The sequence below is a fragment of the Rutidosis leptorrhynchoides genome, chromosome 3 (genome assembly GCF_046630445.1).
Source record: "Rutidosis leptorrhynchoides isolate AG116_Rl617_1_P2 chromosome 3, CSIRO_AGI_Rlap_v1, whole genome shotgun sequence".
In the NCBI taxonomy this organism is placed as follows: Eukaryota; Viridiplantae; Streptophyta; class Magnoliopsida; order Asterales; family Asteraceae; genus Rutidosis; species Rutidosis leptorrhynchoides.
In genome coordinates this window covers 468,240,178-468,265,046 of record NC_092335.1, presented here as the reverse complement: position 1 = coordinate 468,265,046, position 24,869 = coordinate 468,240,178, and the positions used below count along the sequence as shown (strand labels likewise).

General features: G+C 36.4%; 1 pseudogene; it reads right to left on the bottom strand.

The window, feature by feature from the left end:
• Nucleotides 1–192: 192 nt before the first annotated feature.
• LOC139901639 (F-box/kelch-repeat protein At1g22040-like) lies at nucleotides 193–24,176 on the bottom strand (annotated as a pseudogene).
• Between the last annotated feature and the right edge of the window lie 693 nt (nucleotides 24,177–24,869).

The following is a 24,869-nucleotide window of genomic DNA, read 5'->3' as shown; positions in this document are numbered from 1 at the left end:
AAATTTAGTACTGAACCATTCAATTAAGAGGTAATCAGACGACCCAAAGTTATAGGTTTCATCTTACGGCTATAGCCAACAGTTATTTTAGACTTGGTAACGCAACGTTTCATATGGAACAAAAGTTGACAGAACATATCTGATTACTATATACAACAGTTCAAGATCTCATGTAAAAAGATGACTATATTGACACAAAGAAAAACTTTAAAACAATACTCACATAGTAAACTTACCAGTAAATGAACAAAAAACTGATATGGTGTCACGCAATAGAAGCATAGACAATGATGTAAACGATAACATGGAGCTTTATACAGATAATAATCCAAACATTGTAGAAAAAACTCTTAAATATCAAGATTTTGACAACTGACAAATTCAGTAGACCCAAAATTCCTGGCCGAAATCACGTTCCATATATTCGGTTCAGACGTTCTAGTTGATTCAGTTGTTCCTTTGCCAAAACCAGCAACCGCAGAACGAGTTTGTTTATCAGCCTGCATTACCGCAATGTTATGGTTACCATCTTTAGTAATAACATGAAGCTTACCTAATAAACCCGCAAGCAAATAAGGTGACTCGGACTCTGCAAAATCACGAATCGGTACATCACCTTCAACCACTTTCCAAGAATCATCCTGGTAATCATAAACTTTAATTTTAGCACTTTCTAATGAATTAGAAGGATCCAAAGCATATTAATCACCATTAACAATCACACTCAATTTGGTTCCTGCTTGCTTAGCTGGCCAACCTTCACTCATACCCGTAGGCATATGCACCCATAAATTCGTCTCGGGATCATAAACTTAACCACCAACTTCCACAAAAAACGGCCAGCGCTATAAACTCTGAGGAACATACAGTTTTCCTCTGTAAGAAGTCAACCCCGTTGCAATCGGCTAAAGCAAATCAGCTAAAAAAGCAGTTGGTAACACTTGTGCTTTTGAAAAGGGCATACTTGGTATTTCAGACCATAACTCGGTTACCGGATCATACACCTCAGCAGATTGTAGCGGTGTTAAACCGCCACGGCCCCGACTAACACCGCCAACAACAAACAATTTGTTATTTAACACACCTGTTTTGCAATAGGCTCGACCCACAGACATAGAACTTGCTTCAGTCCAAGAATTTGAAACCGGGTCATATTTCCATACACGGGTCATGGCAGCAGCTTTAGAAAACCCGCCCAACATATAAAGACAACCATCAACGGCTCCAATAGCACAACCACAAAACGGGATTTGATCTGAACCGTCCCTTCTTCCAAGCCAACCTTCTGCAATTCTGATACTTGATCCTAATTCCTACCATGTTCCACATACGAGAATCAGACAAGCCTCTTTTGTAATCATCTTCTGTAACTGTTTCAAAGGTTACTGATATGCTTTTCAGCTATCAACTGTTTAAAAGTTATAATGCAACCTATAACCTATGAGATTGTTTTAGGCCAACAACATATACTACATACAAGCTTATGAGTTACACACTACTCTAAAATAAATTGAGGTTCTCAAGTCTTTATATGCATACATTTGTTTATTTTATTTTTCGATGTGGAACTGTGATTTGGCACCCATTAACCGATTATCTCCAACACAAACAATTCATTAGATGGTACTTGTTAGTTATATTTTTGTTAGAAGAAAATATGAAGTTTGTCCCACATTGGTAGATGAAATAAGTTGGAGGTAAACTCTTTGGTTATAAAACGAGCCCATGATGAGATTACTTCCAACTTGTACCAATCAATACACTTTAGTTATTTGATTATTTCTTTATTTCTTACTCTTGTTTGAGAGTTGTATTAGTCAAATATTTTTGCAGAGTGTAGTTGGCTTAAGAGAGTTGTCTATGTCATTATAACAATTTGTAATATAGTGTATTTCTCTGTTTGGACGCCCGTGATTTTTTCTCCGATTTGGAGTTTCCATGTTAAATTTTTGTGTTGTGAATTATTCTTATTTGTTTACTGTCTTTCATTGGGCGTGTGTTGGGAATTAGTGAGACCATTTTTCCCAACAACTGGTATCAGAGAGAGTCAGATTTGGCTGGGGGGTCTCGGTTATAGGAGTCGGAGTATGCTCCGTGGTCGCGGCTTAGTCTGATTTTCCACATCAGAAACTACTTATATTGATTGTATAGGGTATATGGCAGACAATAGTTTTCATGATTCGGAGTAAGTGGTGTCAAGAATTTGCAGTGGACCTAGTTACTGGATTTCTGAACAGTCTCCAAATATATTAGGACCAAACAGATCCTTCCTCTCAACTACATCTGTCGGCCAGTTGAAACGTGAGCAAAATCAGAAAAAGTATTGTTTATAAGATACGGATACGATGTCGAAGTTCAGTCCAATGAGGTTTGATGTAGAGAAATTTGATGGGAGGATCAATTTTGGCTTGTGGCAGGTTCAAGTCAAGGATGTGTTGATTCAGTCCGGGTTACACAAGGTATTGAAAGGTAAACCCACCTTTGTTTCTGGCAGTGATTCTAGCACTAAGTTCAATGAAGACGAATGGGATGATATGGATTTGAGGGCGGCAAGTTTGATTCGTTTGTGTCTTGCAAAGAACGTGCTTGCAAATGTGCACGAGTTATCAACGGCTAAGGAGCTTTAGGTTAAACTAGAGCAGTTGTAGTTATACCAGGGCAAGGGTATTTCAAATCGGTTGTGTCTTAAAGAACAATTCCATACTTTGCGTATGGATGGGGGTTCAAAGATTTCAGATCATCTGAGTATTCTTAATGGTATTGTTTCGGAACTAGAGGCTATTGGAGTTAAAGTAGATGACGAAGATAAAGCTTTGAGGTTGATATTATCTTTGTCATCATCCTATGAACATATGAAACCTATTCTAATGTACAGGAAAGAAACGTTGAAGTTTGAAGATGTAACTAGCAAGCTCCTATCCGAGAAGAAAAGACTGAAAGGTAACGGGGTCTCTTCATCAGAAACTATGGTACTGTTGTGTTCGGATATGCGGAAGAGATACTCCAGGAAGAATTAGGAATGATGGGGTGCGGGAAGACTGGGCATGTAAGGGTTAATTGTCCAGGTGGAGCTTAGGCAAATGGCTCCAAAGATGCTAACATTGTCTCCGTTATTAAGGAGAGTGACGAATTCCTCTGAAGTCATGTCATACTCATGGTGTGTCCGCACCATCATAGAAAGGGATGTTCGTTAGCTGTTCCACAAATTGCACATGGACATTGATTTGGCGTTGATGCGGGTTGTGTGGTTGAAACGGATGTTGTAGTTGATGAGAATTTCAGGGAAAGCCAAATTAGAAGTTGCACCCTAACAGTTCAGCTGGGTATACAACATGTGCCGATGTGAAATGCTTGAAATGTGATATTGTAAGTGATATAGTCCTTATGGTGGAATATGATAACTCTGTTAAGAACTATGATTGTCTGTGAAGACAATGATTATAGGGTCTTGACAATGGTTGATGAGGATGAGGATGCATGTTTTGTCTCTTGGGAGATAATGTTAACGACATGGAGATGAGGATCTTGAAGTTGTCGTCGAAGAAGCATCTACGTCCGTTATCTTTGAAATATGAAGCATGGTTATCTTCTTCTATCTAAAAGGTGAAGATTTGTTAGTTATATTTTGGTTAGAAGAAAATATGGAGTTTGTCTCACGTTGATAGATGAAAAAAGTTGGAGGCAAACTCCTCGGTTATAAAAGGAGCTCGTGGGATTACTTCCAACTTGCACCAATCAATACACTTTAAGTATTTGATTATTTCTTTCTTTCTTACTCCTGTTTAAGAGTTGTATTAGTTAAATATTTTGGAGAGTGTAGTTGGCTTAAGAGAGTCGTCTATGTCATTGTAACAATTTGTGAGATAGTGTATTTCTCTATATGGAGGCCCGTGGTTTTTTTTTTTTGATTTGGAGTTTTCACGTTAAATTCTTGTGTTGTGGATTGTTCTTATTTTTCACTGTATTTCATTGGGTAGTGAGACCATTTTTCTCAACAGTACTAGGCATGGAGGCATACATATATGCACTTGTTTCATATTCATGTGCTATTGCATGCCACTAATTAAGTAATGAAGAACAACTTTTGTAGTATTTGTCGAGAAGAGCGAGATATATTTTATCAAGCATATTTTCACAGGGGTAGGATGAACCTACTCTTGAGTGCAATATTAGTTAGGTTTAAGGACAAACAATATTCGAACCTCCTACGTTTAGTCGTGGATAACCCGCACGGGAGCCACTATGATCCCGGTGGGGTGGCCGATCGTGAGCCCACCAACAACCTAGCATACAAGGTTAAGTGTGTAGTGACCCGAACTTTTCCATGATTATATATTAAATGAAATTGATATTTACATGATTAAATATTTTCAACATGTTAAGCAATCAAACTTGTTAAGACTTGATTATTTGGAATGAGTTTCATGTAGACAATTGACCACCCAGTTTGCCTGATGATTCAAGAACGTCATAACTTGTGATAATTATATAATCGTTTTTTTTATGATGTAAGTTTTTATTTTATATTTATATATATAAGAAGAAATACAATTAAATCAAAGATGTACAAGTAAAACACTATTGCTACATTAAAATACTATTTGCTACAGTAAAATACTATTTGCTACGGTAAACACAATTTACTCGTATTCAATCCGTATTCGTACTCGTACAATACCCAGCCTCTAGACATATATACTATTGGTATATACACTTCAATGATCAGCTCTTAGCAGCCTTAATGAGTCACCTAAACATGTGAGAACCATCATTTGGCAACTAGCATGAAATATCTAACAAAAATACAAACTAATAGAACCTTATATTCAAGGGTAGGATCACGTTTTTCTTCACCAACCATAACACTTTCATTTTTCAACTTTCATGCATCAAACTTATCTCTCTCTTGTTCTCTCTTGATGTTCTAAGTGTTCTTCATCACCTTCATCAAAATCTAGCTCAATCTAGCTCATAAATCCTAACCTAGATCAACTTACAAAACAACTACTCAAGAACACACCAAAACACTTTCAAGTTTACTAGCTTACTTCCAATCTTGTAAATCCATTTCAAGTGATCATCTAATCTCAAGAAATCTTTCTTATTTACAGTAAGATATCTTTCTAATTCAAGGTAATACTCATATTCAAACTTTGATTCAATTTCTATAACTATAACAATCTTATTTCGAGTGGAAATCTTACTTGAACTTGTTTTCGTGTCATGATTCTGCTTCAAGAACTTTCAAGCCATTCAAGGATCCTTTGAAGCTAGATCTATATTTCTCATTTTCAGTAGGTTTACCTACTAAAATTAAGGTAGTAATGATGTTCATAACATTATTCGATTCATACATATAAAACCATCTTATTCGAAGATTTAAACTTGTAATCACTAGAACATAGTTTAGTTAATTCTAAACTTGTTCGCAAATAAAGTTAATCCCTCTAAATTGACTTTTTAAATCAAATAAACACATGTTCTATATCTATATGATACGCTAACTTAATGATTTAAAACCTGGAAACACGATGAACACCGTAAAACCGGACATACGCCGTCGTAGTGAAACCGGGGGCTGTTTTGGGTTAGAAAAATAAAAACTATCTTAATCTTTGAATTAGAAGTTTATTTTCTGGAAAAATGATATTTCATATGAACATGATACTATATCCAAAAATCATGGTTAAACTCAAAGTGGAAGTATGTTTTTCAAAATGGTCATCAAGATGTCGTTCTTTCGACGGAAATGACTACCTCTTTAGTAAATGACTTGTAACCTATATTTCCGACAATAAACTTATACTTTTTCTGTTTAGTTTCATAAATTACAGTTCATTATGAAACCTTAGCAACTTGAATCACTCAAAACGGATTTAAAACGAAGAAATTATGGGTAAAACCAAATTGGAAAATTTTACTTGTTGTATCTACGAAAATTTTACAACAAATCTACACTAATCATATCCTAGCTAACTTCTATTGTATTATACATGTATTCTAACATATATTATGTAATCTTGGGATACCATAGACACGTATACAATGTTTTGACATATCATATCGACCCATATATATATATATTATTTGGAACAACCATAGACACTCTATATGCTGTAATGTTCGAGTTCGCTATACAGGGTTGAGGTTGATTCCAAAAATATATATACTTTGAGTTGTGATCTAGCCTGAGACGTGTATACACTGGGTCATGGATTGATTCAAGATAATATATATTGATTTATTTCTGTACATCTAACTGTGGACAACTAGTTGTAGGTTACTAATGAGGACTGCTAACTTAACAAACTTAAATCATAAAAGCGTAATAAAAAATGTTGTGAATATATTTCAATCATACTTTGATATATATGTACACATTTGTTATAGGTTCGTGAATCGACCAGTGGCCAAGTCTTATTTTCAACGAAGGAAAAATATGTGAAAGTGAGTTATAGTCCCATTTTTTACTATCTAATATTTTTGGGATGAGAATACATGCAGTTTTATAAATGTTTTACAAAATAGACACAAGTATTTGAAACTACATTCTATGTTGGATTATGAATACCGAATATCGCCCTTTTTAGCTTGGTAACCTAAGAATTAGGGAACAGTACCCCTAATTGACGCTAATCCTAAAGATAGATCTATGGGCCTAATAAACCCCATCCGAGGTACGGATGCTTTAGTACTTCGATTTTTATACAGACAAGAGGATTCTGTTATACAGACGAGAGGATTCTGTTTTGGGAATATTCTATATGCATCTTGTTAATGTCGGTTACCAGGTGTTCATCATATGAATGATTTTACCTTAATGCAGACGAGAGGATTCTGTTTGAGGATTATGTTTATAAAATGAAATCTTGTGGTCTATTATTATTATTACAATTTGATATATATAGATTAAACCTATAACTCACCAACATTTTGTTGACGTTTTAAGCATGTTTATTCTCAGGTGATTACTAAGAGCTTCCGCTGTTGCATGCTAAATTAAGGACAAGAATTGGAGTCAGCATGCTTGTATAATATTGTTTAAAAACTGCATTCAAAGTCTTAAGTTATTGTGTAATATTATTGTAAACCATTATGTAATGGTCGAGTGAAAACGCTATATTTTAGATTATCATTATTTGATAATCTTCGTAATATTTTAAACCTTTATCGATAAAATAAAGGTTATGGTTTGTTTTAAAAACGAGTGCAGTCTTTGAAAAACGTCTCATATAGAGGTCAAAACCTCGCAACGAAACCAATTAATACGAAACGTTTATAATTGATATGAACGGGACATTTCAGTTGGTATCCGAGCGTTGGTCTTAGAGAACCAGAAATTTGCATTAGTGTGTCTTATCGAGTTCGTTAGGATGCATTAGTGAGTCTGGACTTCGACCGTGTTTAATTGAAAAACGATTGCTTAACATTTTTTTGTTGGAAACTATATATTGTTAACATGTAAATATTATGTGATATATTAATCTCTTAAAGTGTTTGATATTGTGTGATAGATGTCTACCTCTAGTACAAATCCCATCGACTCACCTAATAATAATGAAGAGTCGAATATATATTGGGAAGATTCACAAATTCCCGAAGAGGAACCGGAAGAGGAGGAGCCGGAAGAAGAGGAACCGAAAGAAGAGGAACCGGAAGAAGAGATTCCGGAGGGGAAAATATTAGGAACCACAGAAAAACAGATAAATAAAAGAAAATCTTCAACCAATAGACCAAAGTTAATAATGGTCAATAGTGTTTCCGCCAAGGAAGCAAAATATTGGGAAAATTACCAATTTTATGATGAATCGGATTCCGATGAGGATTCCGATGATGTTATAGAAATTACCTCGACCCAATTTGAAAAAGCAAGAAAATAATAAGGGAAAGGGCATCAAAATAGAGAAATCTGATTCCAACCTCGATGAATTTTATATGTATCGTCAACACCCGTATTTCTTAAGTTGTAACAATAACCCGGGAACCTCTAAGCCACCAGGTTTTTCTAAACCATTTGTGAAAACAACGGCTCGTATTAGAGGAACATCATATATCCCTAGGAAATTAGCGAAACGAACCAAGTCCAAAGAGGAAAAACGAGTGAGTCAGAATAAAAAGTAGTAATCATGTTGTGTAATATATGTATTGTAGTGTGCTTGTATTTTCATGTTATATGTAAAAATGGTTTGTATTGTTTCTTAATTATCTTTTACGAATCTACTCCTCGTCTATTTTACAGTATAAAAACACACAATGGACGTTAAGGATAGACAACCGAATATTTTAGAAGACCTACCCGGGGACATGATTGATGAAATCTTGTCTAAAGTCGGTCAGAATTCGTCGGCACAATTATTTACGACAAAATTAGTTTGTAGAACATTTGAAGAACGTTCCAGGCATGCCTTAGTTTATAAAAGGCTTTCATTTGAAAGATGGGGTATATCACATTGGGGACACCGTAAGTTACGCCGTGTTTTCTTTAAAGCGTTAAATGCGAGGAACCCAAATGCAATTTTACGCTACGGGTTAAGAACCTATTTTGACTCAACATATCCCAACGTAGGACTTCGTGATTTAGAAATAGCTTCTTACATGCAACATAAAGAAGCATGTTATGCTTACGGGTTAGTGATGTTCGCTTCTCACCAAAGTGAGAAAAAGAACATCGGATTACAACTTTTAAATAACACCTTCCCACAAGTGATGGATTCAGTAGTTGGGGTGAAAAACAAGGTTTTTAGATTATTACGGGACTGTTGGACATTACGAAACCCTCGTCCCTTTGACGACGTTAAAACATGCTATCTTGTCAACGGCCACAACGGTTATGTTCCACAAGACCAAGGATGAGAAATAGTCTTAGTAAAATCAGAATGCATGACTTGCATCTGGACTTATGAATTACGTGTTTTTACTGCCTTTGCTGAACGACTTGCGTATTAACTAGAATTGTTGTCACAACTATTTTGTATCAAAGTTATTGTGTGCTATATTTCATGCTATATGTATAATAGCGATATTGTAAGTTTGTAAAATATTGTATAAAAGTTTGAACGCGAAATATTATTATAATCAGTTTTTCATATAGAATTGTAGTAGTTGAATTGTATGTTAGCTACTAAGTATGAACTTAACGGGTAGGTACTACCCGAATTAAAAATTATAAAACGCTAATATGAAGAAAAAGCTTTTACAAATAAGTTCATATTATGCTATGAAATACTATTGACTACTCTTAAAATTCTATATGATTAACTCAATTCTTTTGGCTATTTTTGAAGGAAATGGCACCGACTACTCGTCAGAATTTGAATATGAGCGAGGAAGATTTCCGTGCATTCCTTGCTGCAAACATAGCCGCAGTTCAGGCTGCAATGCAAAACAACAACAATAACTCTGGGTCTAGCAGTGGAGTTAACTCCATAGGAAGCCGTGTAGGATGCTCCTACAAGGCTTTCACTGCCAGTAAACCTCTAGAATTTGATGGAACTGAAGGACCAGTCGGACTGAAACGATGGACTGAGAAGGTCGAATCTGTGTTTGCTATAAGCAAATGCGCCGAAGAAGACAGGGTTAAGTACGCCACACATACTTTCACAGGTACTGCGTTAACATGGTGGAACACCTACCTCGAACAGGTGGGACAAGATGTTGCTTACGCACTACCGTGGCCAGCATTCAAACACTTGATGAATGAGCAGTATCGTCCCAGAAATGAAGTCAACAAGCTCAAGACAGAGCTTAGAGAATTACGAGCGCAAGGATTCGATATTACCACATACGAAAGACGATTCATAGAGTTGTGTTTATTGTGTCCAAGAGTGTTCGAAGATGAAGAAGAGCAGATCGATGCGTTTGTAAAAGGGTTACCAGAGAGAATTCAGGAGGATGTGAGTGCGAGCGCGCCTACCTCAATGCAAAACGCAAGTCGAATGGCTCACAAACTTATAAATCAGATCGAGGGGAGGATTAAAGAGCAGGCGGTCGAGGAGGCCAAAATGAAACAAGTCAAGAGGAAGTGGGTAGAAAATAGTGACAAGGGTCACCAACACAACAACAGTAACTATCGCTTCAACAGTCAGCCCAACAATCACAACTACAATCGCACCATTTTTCGCAAAAACAAATGCAACAACAACCATGTCAATAACAACAACTATAACAACCATTCCAACAACAATAACAACCACAACCACAACAATCCCAGCAATAACAACAAGGGGCAGAAACCGTGCCAGAGGTATGAAGGATACCATCCGAATGGGTTCTGCACGACATTTTGCACCAAGTGTAAGAGAAATGGTCATAGTGCGATGAAGTGTGAAGTCTACGGACCAATGACCAACAGAATTAAAAGAACAAATAATGTCAGAACAAATAATGTCGGAACAAATAATGCCGCCATTATTTGTTATGGATGTGGGAAACCGGGCCACTTCAGGACTAACTGCCTGAACCAAGGGAATATTAATGGGCAAGGCCACGGAAGAGTCTTCAATATTAATGCGGCAGAAGCACAGGAAGACTCGGAGCTTGTTTCGGGTATGTTTCTTATTGATAAAAAACCTGCTTATGTTTTATTTGATTCGGGTGTGGATAGAAGCTATATGAGTAGAGATTTTTATGCTAAATTGAATTGTCCATTAACGCCTTTGGATAATAAGTTTTTACTCGAATTAGCAAACGGTAAATTTATTACAGCGGATAAAATATGTCAGAACCGAGAAATTAAATTAGTTGGCGAAACGTTTAAGATTAATTTGATACCAGTAGAGTTAGGGAGTTTCGATGTGATAATTGGCATGGATTGGTTGAAAAAGGAGAGATCAGAGGTTGTATGTTACAAAAACGCGATTCGCATTGTACGCGAAAAAGGAAAACCCATAATGGTGTACGGAGAAAAGAGCAACGCGAAGTTAAATCTTATTAGTAGCTTGAAGGAGAAAAAACTAATAAGAAAAGGTTGCTATGTCATTTTAGCACACATCGAGGAAGTCAAAACCGAAGAAAAGAACATCAGTGATGTTCCCGTCGCAAAAGAATTTCCCAATGTATTTCCGAAAGAATTACCGGGACTACATCCACATCGATCCGTTGAATTTCAAATAGATCTTGTACCCGAAGCTGCACCAATAGCTCGTGCTCCATACAGACTCGCACCTAGCGAAATGAAGGAATTACAAAGCCAATTACAAGAACTTTTGAAACGTGATTTCATTCGACCAAGCACATCACCATGGGGAGCTCCTGTTTTGTTTGTCAAGAAGAAAGATGGTACATTTAGATTGTGTATCGACTACCGAGAGTTGAATAAAGTTACCATCAAGAACCGTTATTCACTACCGAGAATCGACGACTTATTCGATCAACTGCAAGGTTCGTCGGTTTATTCGAAGATCGATTTACGTTCTGGGTATCATCAAATGCGGGTGAAGGAGGATGATATTCCAAAGACTGCATTTAGAACACGTTATGGTCATTATTAGTTTATGGTAATGCCGTTTGGTTTAACTAATGCACCAGCCGTGTTCATGGACCTCATGAACCGAGTGTGTGGACTATACCTTGACAAGTTTGTCATTGTTTTCATCGATGACATACTCATTTACTCAAAGAATGATCAAGAGCACGAAGAACATTTGAGAAAAGTGCTAGAGATGCTGAGGAAAGAAAAACTGTACACTAAGTTTTCAAAGTGTGCATTTTGGTTGGAAGAAGTTCAAATCCTCGGTCACATAGTGAACAAAGAAGGTATTCAGGTGGATCCGGAAATGATTGAAATCGTTGAAAAATGGGAAACCCCGAAAACTCCGAAGCATATACGTCAATTTTTAGGATTGGCTGGTTACTACAGAAGTTTCATCCAAGATTTATCCAAAATAGCAAAACCCTTGACTGCATTAACGCATAAAGGGAAGAAATTTGAATGAAAGGATGAGCAGGAGAAAGCGTTTCAATTGTTGAAGAAAAAGTTAACTACGGCACCTATATTGTCATTGCCTGAAGGGAATGATGATTTGGTGATATATTGTGACACCTCAAAGCAAGGCCTCGGTTGTGTATTAATGCAACAAACAAAGGTAATTGCTTATGCGTCTAGACAATTGAAGATTCACGAGCAGAATTATACGACGCATGATTTGGAATTAGGAGCGGTTGTTTTTGCATTAAAAACTTGGAGGCACTACTTATATGGGGTCAAAAGTATTATATATACCGATCACAAAAGTCTCCAACATATATTTAATCAGAAATAACTAAACATGAGGCAGCGTAGGTGGATTGAATTGTTAAATGATTACGATTTTGAGATTCGTTACCACCCGGGAAAGGCGAATGTGGTAGCCGACGCTTTGAGTAGAAAAGACAGAGAACCTATGCGGGTAAAAGCTATGAATATAATTATTCGTACTAACCTTACTACTCAAATAAAGGAGGCACAACAGGGAGTTTTAAAAGAGAGAAATTTGAAGAATGAAATACCCAAAGGATCGGAAAAACATCTTAATATTCGAGAAGACGGAACCCGGTATAGGGCTGAAAGAATTTGGGTACCAAAATTTGGAGATGTGAGAGAAATGGTACTTAATGAAGCACATAAAACTAGATATTCGATACATCCCGGAGCGGGGAAGATGTACAAAGATCTCAAGAAACACTTTTGGTGGCCGGGTATGAAAGCCGATATTGCTAAATACGTAGGAGAATGTTTTGTAACATCCCGCGTTTTTCCGTTAAATTTAATTTTAACACCGTCTTTTTTTTTAAACATAATCTTTCGTATTTAAATTAATAGTTTCCGTGAGTAACGTTCATTATATTCCCGCTATTTAATTTTGACATCACCCGTTACTCGAGCGTTTTAAAATATTCGTTTGGTTAATTACCGCACCCGCTTTGAAACTTGAGGGACCAATCTCGTCACTTGGCCAAATTGGGGCAACTAGCCACCACCTCCCCACCTTCCTCACCATTCAATCACCTCCATCTCTCTCTCTTTCTCTCTAGCAAGAACACACACACAAACACCCAATTCAAACATTCATCATCTAAATTCGGATCGGGAAGCAAACTTCAAAACAAATTACATATTCGTGATCCTCTCTTCATCCTCTACATTTTGATACCAATTTCATCAAGTTTGGGTAACTTTCTAAAAACTCTAGATTTCTATAAATTCGTGTTTTTGACTTGAAATTGTGTTGGTTAGTGTCTATGGCTCGTGTATAACATGAATATATGATTTGTATGCTCGATCTTGATGTTTTGGTGTAACTAGCTTGAAAATGAAAAGTGTATGCTTAATCTTTGATTTTGGATGATCAAATGTGTTAGATTGTTAAAGTTCATGTTTTAAAAGTGTTACTAGCATCATTAGCTCCATGTTGATGTATAGATTGATTAAAGAAACTTCATAAACGTGATTATTGATTTTGTGAACTTTTAGTTAGGGTTTGATAGCTTTAAAACGAACTTTTGATGCGTTGAATGCTTGTTAATGTTGTTAGTAAGTGTTTAGATGCAATGTATGCTTAATTACCTTCGAAACGGCATATCGTATGTGTAAATTGGATTCCCGAATCATAAAATACATTTTACGAACTTGAAACTTTGAAAATAAACCTTTCTTGATCAATTGACGAGTTTTCGGTTATTGTAATTGATGTTTTTGCTTGTGAAAGGTAGTTAATTGTATTCCTTGTCGAAATAGCTTTCCGATGATATAAAATACATGTTCTAATTGTTTGCGGGTCAAGTGTTGTGTTAGAAAAGGTTTTGGTTCGTGCACACTTGGAAAAACTGACCAGAATTCTCTGCCCAGGTAGTGGCGCGGCGCGCCACATCCCCGCGCGGTGCGCAGAATCACCTGGCCAGATTCTGACCTCTTGGACCCATTTCACGTGAAATGTTTGACTAGCTACCGACCTCCGATTCACATGAAACTTGTTCTAATATACTTGTATATGAATAACTAGCATAGAAAAATAGTTCGGGACCCGACCCGAACGCGTTGACTTTTTCGTTGACTTTGACCAAGTTTGACTTTTAGTCAAACTTAACCAAACTTTTATACAATCATTCTAACATGCTTTTATACTTGTTTCTTGTATGAAACTTGACAACGTGATTCACATGCTATATTTAATCGAGTCGTAACGAGCCATAGGACTAATTGAACACATTTCACCCGACCTTGTGTCGTAACCGGTTAATTGATACAACTTACTTGTTTAGGTCAAGGCTAAGCAACATTCATGCACACGTTTACTTTGTGAAGTACATTTATACTCGTGCACTCGAGGTGAGATCATAGTCCCACCTTTTCAACAACTTTTTATACTTTTAAATTGTGGGCTGAGAAACATATACTTTGTTACATTTTGTACTACTTACTTTTATACTTTGAACACAAGTACAAGGAAAACAAACATTCCACAGCGAGTTAGAACAAAAATCCTCAATTCGATTATCATTAGTTACACTTGCAGGGTGTAAGCGAGAACTTATATTGTGTGGCCATACGGGTTTGACAAACCCTCATTTCGGACGGTTCGCTACCGTCTACGGATGAAATATATTTTCGAGAATCAGTGTTTGTTCTAGCACTATGGATGGGGTATACAATGGAGGAAACGTTAAGTCTTGATAATTAGGTGCTCGCGAACAATACTTTTGGAATGCAAACGATTTTGATAATCAACTATGGGAATACTAAATCTTGTGGTTCAAAAACAACGTTTACAAACACCTATGATTTCACCAACGTTTTTCGTTGACAGTTTTCTATATGTTTCTCAGGTTCATACTCGGCTATTTGATACATGCTTCCGCACACTTTGATTTCTTGCTTGAGGTCAAGCATACATGCACACGCTAGTGATAGCACTTTTGGATTAAACCTTAAAGCATACATACTTACGCTATTTATAGCAACTGTGATTTTCAACTTATATTATGTCGCAAGTTATTTCATTTATACTTTACAATTTTTGTAATCTTAAACTTGTTGTCGAATTGTTTGTAAACTAAACTTTGCAAGTCTTGTACGTTTCAAATGAATGCGACATAATTTTGGTCAAACGAGTCTCATATAGGGACTACGACCACGCAACGGGACCTAAGTTAACGGCGCCGTCAATAACGGTTTTGGTCGGGTCGCTACAAGTGGTATCAGAGCGTTGGTTGTAGGGAACTAGGACGTGTATTAGTGTGTCTAACAGAGTCGTTAGGACGCATTAGTGAGTCTAGACTACAATCGGATAGTTAGCATTTGCATTCTGACATACATTTGCTATAGATAGCACTTACTTGACTACTTGTGCATTATACTTGAATCATTCTTAGGCAAACTTTTTAATGGTACCCAACCTTCATCATACGAACTCGTATTCCGCCACTTTTTGGTAACACACGTAAATTCATGATTCATACACGTATGGATGACGACGACTTCATTAGTCACACTTGTTCGGGAACTCTGTCTCCCGGATTGTTGTTTGCCACCGTTTCAACTTACTATCGGTTTTCCACTGGTGTTTCTTACTATCTACTTTTTGGTGTTACTACCATCACTACTCTAGGTGAGTATCGTCATCAACATTTATCACTACGGTTGCGTACTACTCGTTATCATGACCCGTTACTCTTTTCATACCTGAATACCTTATTGTCTGACTCGAACCACATTGCCGTGAACAATCATTTATACACTTCCCTCGGGGAACGCTTCTTTATAGTTGCACTAATTCTTTCGATTCAATACGAGTCACGTTAGAGACGTTGTTACACTTCGTTTATTTTAAACTTCACGATTACACGAACTTGAATCTATAGAGTGATGTGGGAATGGAGGTATGAGTTAGCGTAATATAACGACACTCGATCAACGTGGTTATATTACGGTAAGACATACCAAAGTTCTAGTGACGCGTGATGGTGGTTAGACTCGATCAACCTAAACACCACCATGTGCCATGTACATGACTTCATCTTTTCAGGTTTGGACATCCGAAAACTCCGAGAATATTTATAACAACCATACCGGGGACACACCTTCAATTATTGTCAAATTATATTTATACTTCCGAATGAATTACCGATTCCATTCGACTTCAACCGTATGTCGCACGGGTATACTAGCTCGTCCTCGCCCAGTCTTATTGACTAACTACAATTTACTCGTTATGCTCACATCGGGGCGGAAATTTCTCTTGCATCACCCTCGTACTTCCGGTTCAGGAGGTCCTTATTCTAAATTCTCAATGGAGAGCGACTCTTCACGTCATACAAGTATTCGCCGCGAGGGTGGATAGTCCTAACAATCGTTTTCAAAACCCGATAAGAACTTGCCCCGACGAACGTTTTTGGAAACCGATAAATCTTCCGCGACGCGAATTTTCTTGAGAAACTTGTCCTAGCTAACGTTTTCAATTCCTAGCAAACTTGTTCAATATGCCTTAGGGAAATGTACCCCGTTTCGGATCGAGATCCTCGTTTCACTTCTAGATTTTGGAGTACCTTACAAAAAGCCTCGGGACCGCGTTTAGACATGAGTACCGCGTACCATCCACAACCCGACGGACCGAACAAACATATGATTTAAGTCTTGAAAACCATAATACGAATTTGTATTACCAACTTCAAATTTACTTGAGAAAAGTATTTTCCTTTAACCGAATCCTCGTACTACAATGATTTTCATTCGAGTTTTAACGTCACTCCTTTTGAAACCACATGTGACCGGAAACGTCATTCTCCTTTGTCGAACCAAGTAAACGATGATCAATTCACCGGGGCCGAGGTTATTCATGAGCAACCGAGAAAATTTATTCATATTCAGGTAAAACCCTACGCGACTCGTAATCACCAAGAGCTACGCCGATGTTAGACGTAAACATTTCAAATTCCAAGTGGGTAACCGCGTCACGTTAAGAGTCGCACCTTGGAAAGGTGCAATCCGTTTCGGGAAACGTAGGAAGCTAAATCCGCTATATTTCGATCCTTTAAATTCTTGGGGTGTTTTGGACCCGTCGCTAGCCGTTTAGATTTTTCCGACTCATTTTGGGTCTCCGTTTATCCTACATTCGATGTATCAACTCAAAGACGTGTTTTGCGAAACGAGAACTTGTTATCTCCTTTGATGAACTCACTATCGACGATAACCCTCACTTCCTAGGAGGACCGGTTGAAACCATAAATCGTGAAGCCAAACCTTAAAACAACATATGATCCCGACCGTCAAAATTCGTTGAAATACCCTAGGACGTACTTCTCCCTCACTCGTAGAATTGGCAACGCAAGATCTCGAGGAAGATTCAACAACTACTACTTCCAACTAAATTTCGGGACGAAATTTCTTTTGAGGCGTGGATAATGTAACATCCCGCGTTTTTCCGTTAAATTTAATTTTAACACCGTCTTTTTTTTTTAAACATAATCTTTCGTATTTAAATTAATAGTTTCCGTGAGTAACGTTCATTATATTCCCGCTATTTAATTTTGACATCACCCGTTACTCGAGCGTTTTAAAATATTCGTTTGGTTAATTACCGCACCCGCTTTGAAACTTGAGGGACCAATCTCGTCACTTGGCCAAATTGGGGCAACTAGCCACCACCTCCCCACCTTCCTCACCATTCAATCACCTCCATCTCTCTCTCTTTCTCTCTAGCAAGAACACACACACAAACACCCAATTCAAACATTCATCATCTAAATTCGGATCGGGAAGCAAACTTCAAAACAAATTACATATTCGTGATCCTCTCTTCATCCTCTACATTTTGATACCAATTTCATCAAGTTTGGGTAACTTTCTAAAAACTCTAGATTTCTATAAATTCGTGTTTTTGACTTGAAATTGTGTTGGTTAGTGTCTATGGCTCGTGTATAACATGAATATATGATTTGTATGCTCGATCTTGATGTTTTGGTGTAACTAGCTTGAAAATGAAAAGTGTATGCTTAATCTTTGATTTTGGATGATCAAATGTGTTAGATTGTTAAAGTTCATGTTTTAAAAGTGTTACTAGCATCATTAGCTCCATGTTGATGTATAGATTGATTAAAGAAACTTCATAAACGTGATTATTGATTTTGTGAACTTTTAGTTAGGGTTTGATAGCTTTAAAACGAACTTTTGATGCGTTGAATGCTTGTTAATGTTGTTAGTAAGTGTTTAGATGCAATGTATGCTTAATTACCTTCGAAACGGCATATCGTATGTGTAAATTGGATTCCCGAATCATAAAATACGTTTTACGAACTTGAAACTTTGAAAATAAACCTTTCTTGATCAATTGACGAGTTTTTGGTTATTGTAATTGATGTTTTTGCTTGTGAAAGGTAGTTAATTGTATTCCTTGTCGAAATAGCTTTCCGATGATATAAAATACATGTTCTAATTGTTTGCGGGTCAAGTGTTGTGTTAGAAAAGGTTTTGGTTCGTGCACACTTGGAAAAACTGACCAGAATTCTCTGCCCAGGTAGTGGCGCGGCGCGCCACATCCCCGCGCAGCGCGCAGAATCACCTGGCCAGATTCTGACCTCTTGGACCCATTTCACGTGAAATGTTTGACTAGCTACCGACCTCCGATTCACATGAAACTTGTTCTAATATACTTGTATATGAATAACTAGCATAGAAAAATAGTTCGGGACCCGACCCGAATGCGTTGACTTTTTCGTTGACTTTGACCAAGTTTGACTTTTAGTCAAACTTAACCAAACTTTTATACAATCATTCTAACATGCTTTTATACTTGTTTCTTGTATGAAACTTGACAACGTGATTCACATGCTATATTTAATCGAGTCGTAACGAGCCATAGGACTAATTGAACACATTTCACCCGACCTTGTGTCGTAACCGGTTAATTGATACAACTTACTTGTTTAGGCAAGGCTAAGCAACATTCATGCACACGTTTACTTTGTGAAGTACATTTATACTCGTGCACTCGAGGTGAGATCATAGTCCCACCTTTTCAACAACTTTTTATAATTTTAAATTGTGGGATGAGAAACATATACTTTGTTACATTTTGTACTACTTACTTTTATACTTTGAACACAAGTACAAGGAAAACAAACATTCCACAGCGAGTTAGAACAAAAATCCTCAATTCGATTATCATTAGTTACACTTGCAGGGTGTAAGCGAGAACTTATATTGTGTGGCCATACGGGTTTGACAAACCCTCATTTCGGACGGTTCGCTACCGTCTACGGATGAAATATATTTTCGAGAATCAGTGTTTGTTCTAGCACTATGGATGGGGTATACAATGGAGGAAACGTTAAGTCTTGATAATTGGGTGCTCGCGAACAATACTTTTGGAATGCAAATGATTTTGATAATCAACTATGGGAATACTAAATCTTGTGGTTCAAAAACAACGTTTACAAACACCTATGATTTCACCAACGTTTTTCGTTGACAGTTTTCTATATGTTTCTCAGGTTCATACTCGGCTATTTGATACATGCTTCCGCACACTTTGATTTCTTGCTTGAGGTCAAGCATACATGCACACGCTAGTGATAGCACTTTTGGATTAAACCTTAAAGCATACATACTTACGCTATTTATAGCAACTGTGATTTTCAACTTATATTATGTCGCAAGTTATTTCATTTATACTTTACAATTTTTGTAATCTTAAACTTGTTGTCGAATTGTTTGTAAACTAAACTTTGCAAGTCTTGTACGTTTCAAATGAATGCGACATAATTTTGGTCAAACGAGTCTCATATAGGGACTACGACCACGCAACGGGACCTAAGTTAACGGCGCCGTCAATAACGGTTTTGGTCGGGTCGCTACATGTTTGACGTGTTCTAAGGTCAAAGCTGAACATCAGAAACCATCAGGTCTACTTCAACAACCTGAAATCCCGAAATGAAAATGGGAAAACATTACCATGGATTTCATTACTAAATTGCCAAGGACTGCAAGTGGTTATGATACTATTTGGGTAATAGTCGATCGTCTCACCAAGTCAGCACACTTTCTGCCAATGAGAAAAGATGATAAAATGGAGAAGTTAGCACGACTATACTTGAAGGATGTTGTCTCCAGACATGGAATACCAATCTCTATTATCTCTGATAGGGATGGCAGATTTGTCTCAAGGTTTTGGCAAACGTTACAACAAGCATTGGGGACTCGTCTAGACATGAGTACTGCCTATCATCCACAAACTGATGGGCAAAGTGAAAGGACGATACAGACTCTTGAAGAATGCTACGAGCATGTGTTATTGATTTTGGAAACAGTTGGGATCGACATCTACCGTTAGCAGAATTTTCCTACAACAACAGTTACCACTCGAGTATTGAGATGGCACCGTTTGAGGCACTTTATGGCAGAAAGTGCAGGTCTCCGGTTTGTTGGAGTGAAGTGAGGGATAGACAAATTACGGGTCCAGAAATTTTCCAAGAAACTACCGAGAAAATCATTCAAATTCAACAACGATTGAAAACCGCTCAAAGTCAACAAAAGAGCTACGCGGATAGTAAAAGAAAGGATATAGAATTTGAAATTGGTGACATGGTCATGCTTAAGGTTTCACCTTGGAAAGGCGTTGTTCGATTTGGTAAACGGGAGAAATTAAATCCGAGGTACATTGGACCATTCAAGATTATTGATCGTGTCAGACCAGTAGCTTACCAACTTGAGTTACCTCAACAACTCGCTGGTGTACATAACACCTTCCACGTCTCGAATTTGAAGAAATGCTTTGCTAAAGAAGATCTCACCATTCTATTAGACGAGATTACAATTAACGAAAAACTATAATTCATTGAAGAACCCGTCGAAATAATGGATTGTGAGGTTAAAAGACTTAAGAAAAATAAAATACCAATAGTTAAGGTTCGATGGAATGCTCGTAGAGGACCCGAGTTCACCTGGGAGCGTGAAGATCAAATGAAGTTGAAATACCCGCACCTATTTCCAGAAGATGCGTCAACACCTTCAACAACTTAAAATTTCGGGACGAAATTTATTTAACGGGTAGGTACTGTAGTGACCCGAACTTTTCCATGATTATATATTAAATGAAATTGATATTTACATGATTAAATGTTTTCAACATGTTAAGCAATCAAACTTGTTAAGACTTGATTATTTGAAATGAGTTTCATGTAGACAATTGACCACCCAGTTTGCCTGATGATTCACGAACGTCATAACTTGTGATAATTATATAATCATTTTATTTTTTATGATGTAAGTTTTTATTTTATATTTATATATATAAGAAGAAATACAATTAAATCAAAGATGTACAAGTAAAACACTATTGCTACAGTAAAATACTATTTGCTACAGTAAAATACTATTTGCTACAGTAAACACAATTTACTCGTATTCAATCCGTATTCGTACTCGTACAATACCCAGCCTTAGACGTATATACTATTGGTATATACACTTCAATGATCAGCTCTTAGCAGCCTTAATGAGTCACCTAAATATGTGGGAACCATCATTTGGCAACTAGCATGAAATATCTAACAAAAATACAAACTAATGGAACCTTATATTCAAGGGTAGGATCACGTTTTTCTTCACCAACCATAACACTTCATTTTTCAACTTTCATGCATCAAACTTATCTCTCTCTTGTTCTCTCTTAATGTTCTAAGTGTTCTTCATCACCTTCATCAAAATCTAGCTCAATCTAGCCCATAAATCCTAACCTAGATCAACTTACAAAACAACTACTCAAGAACACACCAAAACACTTTCAAGTTTACTAGCTTACTTCAAATCTTGTAAATCCATTTCAAGTGATCATCTAATCTCAAGAAATCTTTCTTATTTACAGTAAGATATCTTTCTAATTCAAGGTAATACTCATATTCAAACTTTGATTCAATTTCTATAACTATAACAATCTTATTTCGAGTGGAAATCTTACTTGAACTTGTTTTCGTGTCATGATTCTGCTTCAAGAACTTTCAAGCCATTCAAGGATCCTTTGAAGCTAGATCTATATTTCTCATTTTCAGTAGGTTTACCTACTAAAATTAAGGTAGTAATGATATTCATAACATTATTCGATTCATACATATAAAACCATCTTATTCGAAGATTTAAACTTGTAATCACTAGAACATAGTTTAGTTAATTCTAAACTTGTTCGCAAATAAAGTTAATCCCTCTAAATTGACTTTTTAAATCAAATAAACACATGTTATATATCTATATGATACGCTAACTTAATGATTTAAAACCTGGAAACACGATGAACACCGTAAAACCGGACATACGCCGTCGTAGTGAAACCGGGGGCTGTTTTGGGTTAGAAAAATAAAAACTATCTTAATCTTTGAATTAGAAGTTTATTTTCTGGAAAAATTATATTTCATATGAACATGATACTATATCCAAAAATCATGGTTAAACTCAAAGTGGAAGTATGTTTTTCAAAATGGTCATCAAGATGTCGTTCTTTCGACGGAAATGACTACCTCTTTAGTAAATGACTTGTAACCTGTATTTCCGACTATAAACTTATACTTTTTCTATTTAGTTTCATAAATTACAGTTCATTATGAAACCTTAGCAACTTGAATCACTCAAAACGGATTTAAAACGAAGAAATTATGGGTAAAACAAAATTGGAAAATTTTACTTGTTGTAGCTACGAAAATTTTACAACAAATCTACACTAATCATATCCTAGCTAACTTCTATTGTATTATACATGTATTCTAACATATACTATGTAATCTTGGGATACCATAGACACGTATACAATGTTTTGACATATCATATCGACCCATCTATATATATTATTTGGAACAACCATAGACACTCTATATGCTGTAATGTTCGAGTTCGCTATACAGGGTTGAGGTTGATTCCAAAAATATATATACTTTGAGTTGTGATCTAGCCTGAGACGTGTATACACTGGGTCATGGATTTATTCAAGATAATATATATTGATTTATTTCTGTACATCTAACTGTGGACAACTAGTTGTAGGTTACTAACGAGAACTGCTAACTTAACAAAATTAAATCATAAAAGCGTAATAAAAAATGTTGTGAATATATTTCAATCATACTTTGATATATATGTACAAATTTGTTATAGGTTCGTGAATCGACCAGTGGCCAAGTCTTATTTCCAACGAAGGAAAAATCTGTGAAAGTGAGTTATAGTCCCATTTTTTACTATCTAATATTTTTGGGATGAGAATACATACAGTTTTATAAATGTTTTACAAAATAGACACAATTACTTGAAACTACATTCTATGTTGGATTATGAATACCAAATATCGCCCTTTTTAGCTTGGTAACCTAAGAATTAGGGAACAGTACCCCTAATTGACGCGAATCCTAAAGATAGATCTATGGGACTAACAAACCCCATCCGAGGTACGGATGCTTTAGTACTTCAATTTTTATACAGACGAGAGGATTCTGTTATACAGACGAGAGGATTCTGTTTTGGGGATATTTTATATGCATCTTGTTAATGTCGGTTACCAGGTGTTCATCATATGAATGATTTTACCTTAATGCAGACGAGAGGATTCTGCTTGAGGATTATGTTTATAAAATGAAATCTTGTGGTCTATTATTATTAAAATTTGATATATATAGATTAAACCTATAACTCACCAACATTTTGTTAACGTTTTAAGCATGTTTATTCTCAGGTGATTATTAAGAGCTTCCGTTGTTGCATGCTAAATTAAGGACAAGAATTGGAGTCAGCATGCTTGTATAATATTGTTTAAAAACTGCATTCAAATACTTAAGTTATTGTGTAATATTATTGTAAACCATTATGTAATGGTCGAGTGAAAACGCTATATTTTAGATTATCATTATTTGATAATCTTCGTAATATTTTAAACCTTTATCGATAAAATAAAGGTTATGGTTTGTTTTAAAAATGAATGCAGTCTTTGAAAAACGTCTCATATAGAGGTCAAAACCTCGCAACGAAACCAATTAATATGAAACGTTTATAATTGATATGAACGGGACATTTCAAAGTGGCCCTCAGGACATGAAGGATTCATAGTTAGATGAACTTACCTGAAAGTCTTGACTCGATGGTGAAGATCGTATGAATGTAATTCGTACGTAAGAGTATGTGTGTTACGTAGTATGCAACGTGTACCTCTTAGGGTTTTTAGAGCCATGTATCTATAGGATAGAAATTATTTTTTGAATAGGATTCTATTCCCCTTCGATCGTAATCTTTTCCATAATCAACTTACGTTAATAAAGGAAACCGAATAAAGGATTGATCTTATCCTCTTACTTGGTTAATAAGTTAAGCGTTTGACCAAGTCAATAGAGACCGCATCCATTGGTATAGGCGCATTAGGAGCGCGGCTATACCCATGGTTTTATACGTTGCATACATAGATATTTATTATTTAGTATGCATGTTAGGACTTTAATGTGTATTCCTCATGAGCATGCGGATATGTGTTTCATTAAGTCCCCCCAGTTCGATGTCATATATAGTGACAACTAATGTATGGCGTCGAACTTTAAATAATAACAAATAAGTCCTTTCAAATGTGACTAGAAAGTCAAATGATACTTGAAATGGAACTAGAAGTGCAATTGTTTATAATATATTATGGAAACCATGCCAACCGGTGCATTTTATGCGATGTATGTGCATAGTCGCAAAAACGTCCTTTCACTTCTGAATCCTGCACTCGAGGTGACAACTGTCACTATTATATGAAAAGGTAATGATTTTATTATGCAACCGCCTGGATATGCTATCGTGGCGTGTAGTGAAAGGTTGTAGTATGAGATCGTGACACGTGTACGTTCTGGATTGCAACCCGGGGAGTATTCGAACCATTTTACTGGCT